This window comes from Lepisosteus platostomus, chromosome 8, assembly GCF_059453375.1.
Source record: "Lepisosteus platostomus isolate fLepPlt1 chromosome 8, fLepPlt1.hap1, whole genome shotgun sequence".
NCBI classification, from domain to species: domain Eukaryota; kingdom Metazoa; phylum Chordata; class Actinopteri; order Semionotiformes; family Lepisosteidae; genus Lepisosteus; species Lepisosteus platostomus.
Window position 1 is genome coordinate 18,884,367 of NC_142618.1, and position 11,173 is coordinate 18,895,539.

At 53.5% G+C, this 11,173-nt stretch overlaps 1 protein-coding gene across 10 annotated transcripts in view; it reads right to left on the reverse strand.

Annotated features, from left to right (window-relative positions):
* ctnnd1 (catenin (cadherin-associated protein), delta 1) overlaps nucleotides 1–3,633 on the reverse strand; it is a 37,022-nt gene extending 33,389 nt beyond the window's left edge. For 4 of the 10 annotated variants that reach the window (XM_088642708.1, XM_088642706.1, XM_088642707.1 and 1 more), the window contains exons 1-2: nucleotides 3,170–3,480; nucleotides 2,248–2,390 (exon numbers count right to left, since the gene is read on the reverse strand). The gene's annotated coding sequence lies outside the window, so the exon portion shown is untranslated. The other 6 variants (XM_088642712.1, XM_088642710.1, XM_088642711.1 and 3 more) reach the window with 4 other exon arrangements.
* Nucleotides 3,634–11,173: the final 7,540 nt, after the last annotated feature.

The window sequence follows — 11,173 nt, forward strand, 5'->3', positions numbered from 1 at the left end:
GCAACACCCCGGCTCACCACGGACCTGCCAGCTGACTAGCCCGCCCCGCGGGGAGCTGCCCGGCAGTCCCCACGCCGCTCACAGAGCCGCGGCAAGACCGACCCACGGGCCCCGCCGAGGGGCTGGGAGAGGCTCGCTCACGAGCCGGACCCGTCCACCGCTCCTGGGCCACGCCGAGTCGGGAAGAAGCCCGTCTGCGCGTGCTCACTGCCCCACTGTGTTTTCAGAGCCTTGCCGAGGCCCAGCGGGGGCCCTGAAGGCCAGATCCGCCTGCAGTCATCTCTCCCGCCGAGTCCTGGGTCAGGCCAGGGCTGCCCTGACCGACTGAGCCCCACCTGAGATTATAACCTCCGAGCCTCGAGCCTCTTTTAGTCTCAAACAGGGACATAACCCCTCTGTCACCACACTACAGAGAAGGCAGTGCTGCTCTGGAACGCGTCCGGAGAGGAACACCCGAGACACGCCTGGGCTGCAGGGAAAGTCCTGCACTGCCAGGCCGGAAGAAGCAGATCGAGACAGTCTTGAACGGTGCAGACTAGAAGCGGAAACAACACAAACTTTCACAATCTACAAAGGCCCGAGCAACAGGCATTTAAAACCAAAACCGGGAGGCACGTCCTACACAAAGGGTTGTGGGAGTGGGGAACAGGCCACCCGGTGCCGATGTCTCATGCTCCAGCGTTGCTGGACTCGGGGCTTCCCTGTCCCATTGGAACACGGCTCTACTCCTACTGCCAACACTCCTCCTGAAACCTGGTGACACCCACGTTTCACACAACGATGCTGCTGGAATGACTGTCATCCACGCTGGGACCTGACCTGCAGGAATACAGGCCGGGCCAATGAGACCACAACGCCACAGAAGTCAGGCAGTGAGAAGCTACAGAGGGAGCATCCCCCACCAGCCAGAATGTGATCAGTCTGACCCCCCCCCACACAACTCCTCAACAGGGAACCCGGGCCCTCCACCACAACCCCAGACCACATCAGACTGGTTCCACCGGCATCCCTTATCCCCTGGACCTCAAAAACACTTCAACCACCATAATCGCTCCTCTTCAGTGTGTCTGGACTGTATTAACCCCTCTCTCTCAGTGCAGTGTTAATGTCCTGTAGTGTCCAGTCAGTGTGTCTGGACTGTGTTAACCCCTCTCTCTCAGGGCAGTGTTAATGTACTGGAGTGTCCAGTCAGTGTGTCTGGACTGTATTAACCCCTCTCTCTCAGTGCAGTGTTAATGTCCAGACTGTACTGTATTAATGAATAGTCAGCACGTTTCACATGAAAACTCAACTCTACTGCGGGACACAAAGATTCAGTTTTCTCCTGCAGACGATTTCAAAATAGCGTTATTGGACTCTGAACCCGGAAACCTAGGCGAGATGACGAGCGAACTACAAACATCTGGCCTCAATAACGAGGCTGCGCAGGGAGCGCAGAGGCCGAGGGACTCTTATCTCGACAGCGAGCGCGCCCCCGCCGGGCCCGGCGCAGGTACAGGTGAGCTGTAATGGCCGCTGCCTGCTGCAGCTCCGCCCCGAACCGGCCCAAACGGCACCGGGCCAGGCTAGCTCCCGCCCTCCCCAGCACAGCTCCAGCGCTCCAGATCCACAGCTGCCCCCCCCCCTCAAAGAACCGCGCGCACCGAAGAATGCGAACGTAAGAGGTCGAAAACTCCCAGCTATCGCGCGCACAGTGCGCGAGCCCGTGGCGAGGGCTGGGGATCCCTCGGGCTGCCGCGAGCCCGGAGGACCCGCGCGGCCTGGCCGGGTCATCGGCGCTTCGCTTCACCCACTCGCGCTCCAGCGGGGTGCGTGCGCGAGCACGTCGCCTCACAGACCCACCGAACCGGTTCGCGAGCCGCCCGCAGCGCCACCGGTGACCGCGGCGAGCTGTGGCGTCACACTCGCGAGTCGGGACATGCTGGGCGTTGTGTGTGTTGGGGGGGGCGGCAGTTTCGGCTCCAGCATTTCAAAACAAGCAAGTCGAGGGGGGAGCGGCGCCGGCGAGGACACACCTGGCGACCGGGCCCGAACCCCCCCGGCGCTGGTGCCTCCCCACACCCCTGGACCCCCGCAGACCTTTCTGCTCCACCGTCCTGACGTCGTCAGTCAAAACCACAAGAAAACTCCGGCGAAGCGCTGAAACTCCAACTGTAACCGCACACACGGCGGACCGCCAGGTCCCCGGTACTCCGGCTGCAGCCTGGACACACACACACACGGGGGCAGGACAGGCCGAGCCCTTACCTCACCTGGTCCCGCCGGGCGCGCGCCGGGCGTGTCGCTGCTGTCCGGCGCCGGAACCGTCGGTCGTCACTGGCTCGCGCTGGGCGTCACGGTCTCTCCCCTCGCGGCGACGTCCCGCTGCACGAGTCCCCCAGTCCGCCACGCTGAGCGAGAGGCAGAGAGACGGCAGGGCTGAGACCGGCGCCCGGGAGCCGCACCTTCCAGTCCCTTCCACAGCCCACACTCAAGCTAGGGAGAGCGCTTTTATTTTGAAGCGGCGAGGTGTCCCAGGGACAGACGGACATCTTCGGGCACTACCAACTCCCAACAGTAGCTTTCTCTCTCCTTCCCCCCCCCCCCACCCTCACCGTCGGTTCGCGATAATCCTCCGTCTCCCTCTCGGCATACGTGTTCAAACGGTCGGACACGCCGCCCAGCCGCGCGAGAACGCCGGAGTTGGGGCTCCGCGGTTGCGCAGCGAGTTTCTGTGTGGAAGTGGGCCTCTGGAAAAGAGGACTCGGGCGCCGCAACCACACGAAAGCTGGAGCTCGTTACAAAAATAACTAGACAGCGGGCAACAGCGTTCAAGTTAGCAAAGAAAAGACGAAAATCTCCACAGCGGAGAGACGGCGCAGATTTGCTTTTAGGGAAAAAAGGGGGGGGCAGAGAAACTTCGGACCGTCAGGAGCTGTTCCTCCTGCGCGTCTCTTCCTTTGTGTCTGCCTTTTTTTAAAAAAATAAATAAACCCGTCCCCCGACCCGGTGCGAGAGGAGACGTGCGCCTGCGAGAGCCGCCCGCGGCCCCGACACTCCCCGGCCGCTCGAGCGGAGCCTGCCGGGACGGGGCTCGAGCCAGCCAGCCAGCCCGAGCCGCTCAGTCTCGTGCGCCCCGACTCCCAGGCACTTCCGACATCCACCCGCCGCCGCCGCCGCTGAGACCTACCTAGGAGCCGTCCTCTCCCGCACGCCGAAATCCTATCCCGGGGAGGACTCGAGTGTGCCTGTGTGTGTGTGTACGCTTGGCCGTGTCTCCCGGGGCCGTGCGTGAGTGCGTGTCCCGGGCCTGAGCGCTGCCGGGGCTGCTCCGAGTCTGTCTCTCTCTCTCTCTCACGGTTTTTCCCCGCCGCCGAATTCGGGCGTCTGACTGTACCGACTCCGCTCCGCGACTACATGGGTGTGGACACCCCAGCCAGAAAAGGAAGCAAGCGAGGAAGAAAGAAAGAAAACAAAAAAAAAGGACTATCCCCTCCCTCTTTTTCCCCACCTCTCTTTCTCTCTCCGTGTTCCCGTCTTTCCGCTGCTCCGTGTCCCTGTCGACTCTCCCTGTTAAAGTTGGAGCCCGTGAATCTCGCGCAGCAGGGCTGGGAGGGGGATGTGTACAGGGGTTACCGTAACGACCGGGGTAGGTGGACACCCTAAAACCGGAGCGCGCCCGGAGGCTCGTCTGTCCCCCCCGCTAGCGCCTGGGCCTCCTCTCAAGTGTCATTAACGTATACCCTATTTAGAAATACAGAACAGCAGCCCAGATGTTCATTTTGTTTGATGGTTTTGATGACATATTTCTTGCATACATGTTCATCTTAATAGAGAGGTTGGAAGTGGAACCAGAATTGTTAGCGAGTTCCCAGGACTGAATAAGAATCATCATTATCATAATAATAATAATACGTACAGGATCTGTGTTTCTGCTTTTATTCCATACGCTTGGAATATAAGAAAACAGACTCATGAGCTCATTGTTTAGAGGTGTGCGCATACCCCGTGTACTACGGTACCCCCCAGGGCGCGGCAGCTGGGAGCGGCTCCCAGTCCAATGGGATCCTCCCATCATTCTTTCGGGAAGAGAGGAGGAGGATTAGCCCGAAAAAAAAAAGGGAGGGGTGTGGAGCCGACCAATAGCTAAGGCGCTTTTTTTTTATCCGACGTGTTGCGTTCCCTCGCCCTGCTCACGAGAAGGCTCGGCGAGCTCCAGTCAGGAAGTTGCGCCCTGGTCCTTTAATTAAGCGCAGACCATTACAGCCCGCGGTCCGGGGCGTGTCGAGCGCAGTCGGCGAGAGTTCACGAGCGCCACACGGCGGGCGGGCGGAAGTCTGGCTGCGCGGGGTCAAAGAGCGCGTGTGGCGATATGCAAATGAGCGCCTCGGCCCCTTGTTCTCGGTCAACACGCCGGAGCCCGACCCGCCGGCGCTTTCACCTCCCCAGTTTCAGGGTGTGCGCTCACGCCTGCCCCGGGAGGAGTGTGTGTAGCTTGCAGCGTCTCAGGGAGGTGAGGCACTGTGCTGTAGCAGCAGCCCTCCCTCAGGTGAGCAGTTTAGCTGTGATCAGGTGGGGTCCTCTTCTGGTCTGTGGCTTTTCATCATCACCTGTAACAGAGATAAATGAATGGTGCTGATTAGCGTTGGTCATGCACAGGCTTGTTCAACGGGCTCTGCTGTGAGAAGCCGGGTTGTGGGATTGTGTCTCCTTTCCTACAGTCTGGACAAGCGTGTGTCTGTTCACTGGTCTCTGAGCCCCAGTGCTACCTGTTGTCCCAGATTATCCCACAGGTGTCCACTGGGGCTCCAGTGCACAGCATCTCTCACTCTCTGCTCTCTCAGGACAGGTGTCCACTGGGGCTCCAGTCCACAGCTTCAGTGTCACTCTGCTCTCTCAGGACAGGTGTCCACTGGGGCTCCAGTCCACAGCATCACTGTCACTCTGCTCTCTCAGGACAGGTGTCCACTGGGGCTCCAGTCCACAGCATCACTGTCACTCTGCTCTCTCAGGACAGGTGTCCACTGGGGCTCCAGTCCACAGCATCACTGTCACACTGCTCTCTCAGGACAGGTGTCCACTGGGGCTCCAGTCCACAGCTTCAGTGTCACTCTGCTCTCTCAGGACAGGTGTCCACTGGGGCTCCAGTCCACAGCATCACTGTCACTCTGCTCTCTCAGGACAGGTGTCCACTGGGGCTCCAGTCCACAGCATCACTGTCACACTGCTCTCTCAGGACAGGTGTCCACTGGGGCTCCAGTCCACAGCATCTCTGTCACTCTCTGCTCTCTCAGGACAGGTGTCCACTGGGGCTCCAGTCCACAGCATCACTGTCACTCTGCTCTCTCAGGACAGGTGTCCACTGGGGCTCCAGTCCACAGCATCACTGTCACTCTGCTCTCTCAGGACAGGTGTCCACTGGGGCTCCAGTCCACAGCACCAGTCACACTCTCTGTGCCTCTGTTTCTCAGTTTCACATGGTCTGCCCTGTAGTTTCCACCTGTGTCCTCTGGTTCCTGTTTCCCTGTAGATCCTGACGAGCTCCGCTGGGCTGACTTTGTCAATATATTTTAATTTTTTTCATTTACTTGAATCAAGTCCCCTTATAGTCTTCCCCATTCAAAACTAAAGAGATTCAGTTCATCGTCCTCACAATTTGGAACAACAAAGAAATTGGATTGATATTTTTCCCTATCTGCACGTACATCGAATGTCATCTGCCAGGTGTTTACCCCGTTCTGACGTCTATTTAAATCCTTTTTAATTGAATTTGGGAGCTTCTGCAGTGTCCGCTAATCCCCCTAATTAGGCATGATTTTACTGCATTGATCTGTGTGCAAGTGTCTCGATTGTTTTTACCACGTTTCATGGTAAAAAGCAATGATGTGTCATGAAAGGTGCTATATCCAATGCAGATCAGATGCCACAACAATGGAGCGAACCTTTTAGTAGTTGGCTTTGGAAGCCAAATCACAACCTGTTTAATTGGCTCCGCGGTTCAGAGCAAAACCCAGGAGACAACAGGTGATGAGTCTGAGAGCCCATCTTTCCTGGGGTCCAGTGCTTAGTGACACTCCCTCTCCCTCTGTCTCCATCTCGTCCCTCATCCTGCGGCCTACTCACAGAGGCCTAAGCTTCTTCAGAAAGTCAAACAAGTTCCTGGCGATACAGGAGCAAAAGTAAGCAGAGCGTGTTGGCGTGGACTTGTGAAGGTCCTGTGCTACAGCCACGGGCGCCGTGTGAGGCCGGATTGTTTCTGTGTGCGGAGCTCAGCCCCCTCGGGGGAGAAGTCGGCCAGGGTGATGTCATCCTTCATGGAACAGGCACACAAAGGAAAGGGGAAGTGGAATTGTTTAGAAACGGAAATTATTAACATTCCACAATCCCGAGGCCCAGCCGCAGACCGCCGTGACCGCTCGTCACGCGCTGGCCTGGACGCGCACGGCACATCACGGCTGCCAGCACGCCCGGCGACCCGCTCGGAGCGCGAGGGACTGGCCGCCGTCCGCAGCGCCGCACCGATACGGAGGTCATCGCCGGCCGCCTGTGTCCGCGGGGGGGGGGGGTCAGGCTCAGACCGTGAGAACATAAGAAGTGTTAACTAGCAAGGCCAGGCCCTTCAGCCCGTTGGGTTAGTAGTTAAATGATCTGAGAAGCTCATCCAGCTCGCTCCACACTCCCACCACCCTTTGTGTAAAGCAGTGCCTCCTGTCCTGACTGGAGGATCTCATCCAGAAGCCAGGGTATGAGTTCCTTCAGCCTGTCAGTGTAGAACTTTCCCACAGGTCCTGGAATGGATCCCTGATGAGTACTAAAAAGAAATCGGGGTCATAGCCCTGAGGAATGTTGATTTGTTTGATACACTGCTGCAGAAATAATAAGATCACTTTAGTGGCCATATACAATTTCTTGCATTAGGAGTTGTCTTTTCGCATACCCCAGCTTGCTCTCCATGAGACACACAGACAGGGAGAGAGAAGCTGGGGGTCAGAGCGCAGGGTCAGCCATTTATACAGCACCCCTGGAGCAGCTGGGGTTAAGGGCCTTGCTCAGGGGCCCAACAGAGTAGGAGTCCTCTGCGAGCTGTGGGATTTGAGCCAGCAACCTTCCACAGGCAAAGATCCTTAGCCACAGAGCCACTGCTCCACCCCAGGGAATTAACTAGTAGCAATCTGACATCTACCAATTTGTCGGAGCAGAGGTGATTTAAAAACAGCTCCCGATACTTTTCTCATACCGGATGGCCGTTTATTTATGTCTGTAACAACTGTATTTTAAGTATCGGAAGAAATGACAGATAATTCTCTCACGATGTTGCAGGAAAACGAGTCAACATGAGTCACGGAGCTCATTGACACCTGTCCGCACAGGCTCCTCCTGTGTGATGTCAGAGCTCATCTAAAACACACTGCAGCAGGGAACCCGGTCACGGTCCAGCCCGCTCCGCTCCAGGGCTTCGGCACACCCAGCTCGCTGCCTACCCAGCAGCCGGACAATTACAGACAAGGGCATAAGGCAGCAGCTGAATACGAAAAAATGCTGAAATACTCAACACAGTCCGATATTAATGAACACGTGTGTGCGATAGAGAAGTTTATTCTCCACTTCCTCCTCCCACTACCACTACTCATAGTGACACACCCTATACAGGTAGCACGGCAACTCGGCGTTTAACAGCAATCACGGTAGCTCCGTGAAGTTGACCCCCCCCTCCAAACAGCACAAACGGTGAAACCCACCTCATTCGTTAGTGCTACGTTTGTGCCGGTTAGTAGCGTCTAGTAGAAAGTAGCGTCTGTGCTGCTTTCGTTTCCGAGATATAGCGCCCTGTTTCTTCGGGGTCGTGCCGTCACTCAGCCCCTCTACAATGTCGTAGGGAAACCAAACCGGTCCCATTCGTTAGTGCTACGTTTATGCCGGTTTGTGCCGTTGGAAGTAGCTTCCCAGCTTCTTTCTTTCCCGAGATATAGCGCCTTCTTTGGGGGGTGTGTGACGTCACTCAGACCTCCTACAACGTCGTAGGGGAACCGGACCGATCTCAATCGTTAGTGCTGCGTTTGTGCCGGTTTGTGCCGTTGAAAGTAACTTCCCAGCTGCTTCCCAGCTTCCCAGAACATGTACAGATACATGCTCCACCTGTATGAGTTAAGCAGGAAGACCTTCTAAAATTTCTCCTGTAAACAAATTACAAGTTTTGAAATGCATGAACAACATTAAGATAAAATATTGAAGGAGAGATGCGAGTGTGCATTTTACAGATAACTATTCGATATCGCCTCTAAATGACCTGCAGTATTTTTAAGTAAACGACGTTTACAGAGCTAAAATACATCCAAAGTATGTATTTGACGCTTTTATTAGCAGACCTTTCTTGAACTTAAAGGTATGATGAATTCAGTGTAAAGTCTTGTGGGAAGTCACGAATTTCCAAATAAGGTGTCTTTTGGCAACGAAAATAGAATACTAATTTCGTGGGTTTCATACAAGTTTAAAAGCATCATGAAGGATCAAACAAGATCTTCAGAACTTAATATTTTAATACCTTCGCAGTTTTTATTCTCATGGCGCCTCACTCGATATTACCCTCGGGGCGATGCATTTACTCCAGCCTCTGAAACCCATACGTGCGTGCACGTTCTTCTGGTATGTTACGCTGAAGTCCGCTGAATATTTAAAGGCAAGGTAAAAGCTCCGTGAAGTTGCCCCCCCTACAAACAGCACACACGATTAAACCCACCTCATTCGTTAGTGCTACGTCTATGCCGTTGAAAGTAACGTTTGTGCTGCTTTCGTTCCCGAGATATAGCATCTTGTTTTGCCGGTGATCACGTGACCATGCACGGTGACTTTGACCTCCAGTGACCCCGTCTGCCGAGTTCAAGCGCTCTGTTAGTTTAGCTCGTACCCTTAACATTGTAAAGACAATCAATATCTATAAACATATGAGCCTACTTAGATGTAAATAATACTAAGACATGACGCATGCCAACAAGTTAACCATCTATGACATAAACCTGTGGTTGTAATGTATGTAAAATCACCGTGATTGTCAGATCTATGGTTTTTTTATTTTCTAAGGCACGTTTTCCTTTTCTTTCCCTACCGTGACACGCTGTTGCCAAACGCGTAACTGTGGGATACCATCGCGACAAGACCTCCGCAGCATGTCATGATAGGGACCTAATGTATAACGCTTGTATATCGCGGCAGTATATATCGCGACTGGCGCCTTGCTTCCATGCCACCCTGGCACCGCTGTAGCAAAAAAGGTCTCATATCAGGACATGATATACCCAGATCGGACGTGTTGCAACATATGGACTCCATGTCCGACATTGGGGCGGGGCATTTTTTTTCGGGGTATTTCATATCGCGATATATGGGCTTCATGTCGCGACATGGGGGCGGGCATTTTTGTCGGGCAACTTCATATTGCGATATATGGGCTTCATGTCGCGACATGGGGGCGGGGCATTTTTGTCGGGGTATTTCATATCGCGATATAGGGCTTCATATCGCGACATGGGGCGGGGCATTTTTGTCGGGGTATTTCATATCGCGATATATGGGCTTCATATCGCGACATGGGGGCGGGGCATTTTTGTCGGGGTATTTCATATCGCGATATATGGGCTTCATATCGCGACATGGGGGCGGGGCATTTTTGTCGGGGTATTTCATATCGCGATATATGGGCTTCATGTCGCGACATGGACGCGGGGGCGTCTGTCATATCGCGATATGTGGACTCAGTGTCGCGAAATGGGGGTGGGGGCGTTATGTCGGGGTATGTCATATTGCGATATATGGACAGTAATGCGCCAGTCAGAATGGGTATCGCGATGTGATCGTGATGCGCGCACTCCTATCGTGACATGCGTCGTGAACGCGTTGTAAATGCCATGACATTCTTTGTCTGCTATTCAGTTTTTACATCAGTGCGACTTCTCTTAGATTGATCAGTAATTGGAAACCAATGGATATGTTACTGTATATCCAGCGTGCTCAAACAGCACACACGGTACCCACAGAACTTCCGCTGTGGCGCTTTACCCAATCGGAGTGTCGATTCTCACTCTTCATCCAATCGCGGCCCGAACTGCTCGAGGGTTTAGCCAATCGTGGGTCTGAGACCTGAGAGCTAGCTGCGCCAGGTGGATCGGCTTGTTTACTGTGTCAGTGAGAATCTAGTTTTAAAATGCTTTACTTATTTGCAAAATAACTACATCGGCTTGTTTTTTATAACGTCTTTATTGATTCACAATGATCTCGTACTCTTCGAAATAAATACCTTTTTTTATTTGCAATACAACTGTCTCCGCTGCTTTCTGTCATGAATACATGGTATTTGAAAAATTTTAATCGTATATTTGAGGTAGGAGAAACACCTTCTGCTTTGTACTTCAAAAATGAATAGAAATGTAAAGTGTATGATTATTATTTTATTATAATCGTGCTTTCAATTTTGTTTTTTATTGTTAAATTATATCGATCTGGAAACTACCTAAAAATGTGAATATGGGCTCTCGTGTTATACCAGTGGTAATTTGGAAACTGGGGTCTCTTCACTAATGAAAGGAGTACACAAACAATACATTTTCGAGAACATGGTTAAAATTTAAAAGAAAACGCCTAACCCAATGAACTAACATAGTAACTCCTCCCTAAATGCAAGACTGTTTATTCGTGTAAAGGCTCCAAAGTCTGGGGTCAACTGATCAAAAGATCACAACTGAAAGATCTGGAGGTCGTGACTTTCCTATTTTGTACGTCACAGAGTGACGCCAGACCCAGGAGAAGAACGCGCTATAATGAAATATATTGAAACATCCACCCCGCCCGACCAGAAAGACTCGGAAAACAAATTGCCCCCATTGTTTTCATCACAATCAGGAGCTCAAGTACCGAGTTTGTTGGTACCTGTTAACATCCTTGTAGATGTTCACGTGATTACCCGAAAAACCAAGGCGCTATACAGTATCTCGGAACCGAAAGCAACACAAACGCTACTTACAGCGACACAAACCGGCACAAACGCAGCACTAACGATTGAGACCAGTCCGGGTCTTCCCAAAAAGAGGTGGGTTTAATCGTTTGTGCTGTCTGTAGGGGGGGGGGGGGGGGGGGGGGCAACTTCACTGAGCTCGCAGAGGTCCACGGGTGCGCTGCATACGCCAGGTTAGTCCTCAAGGCT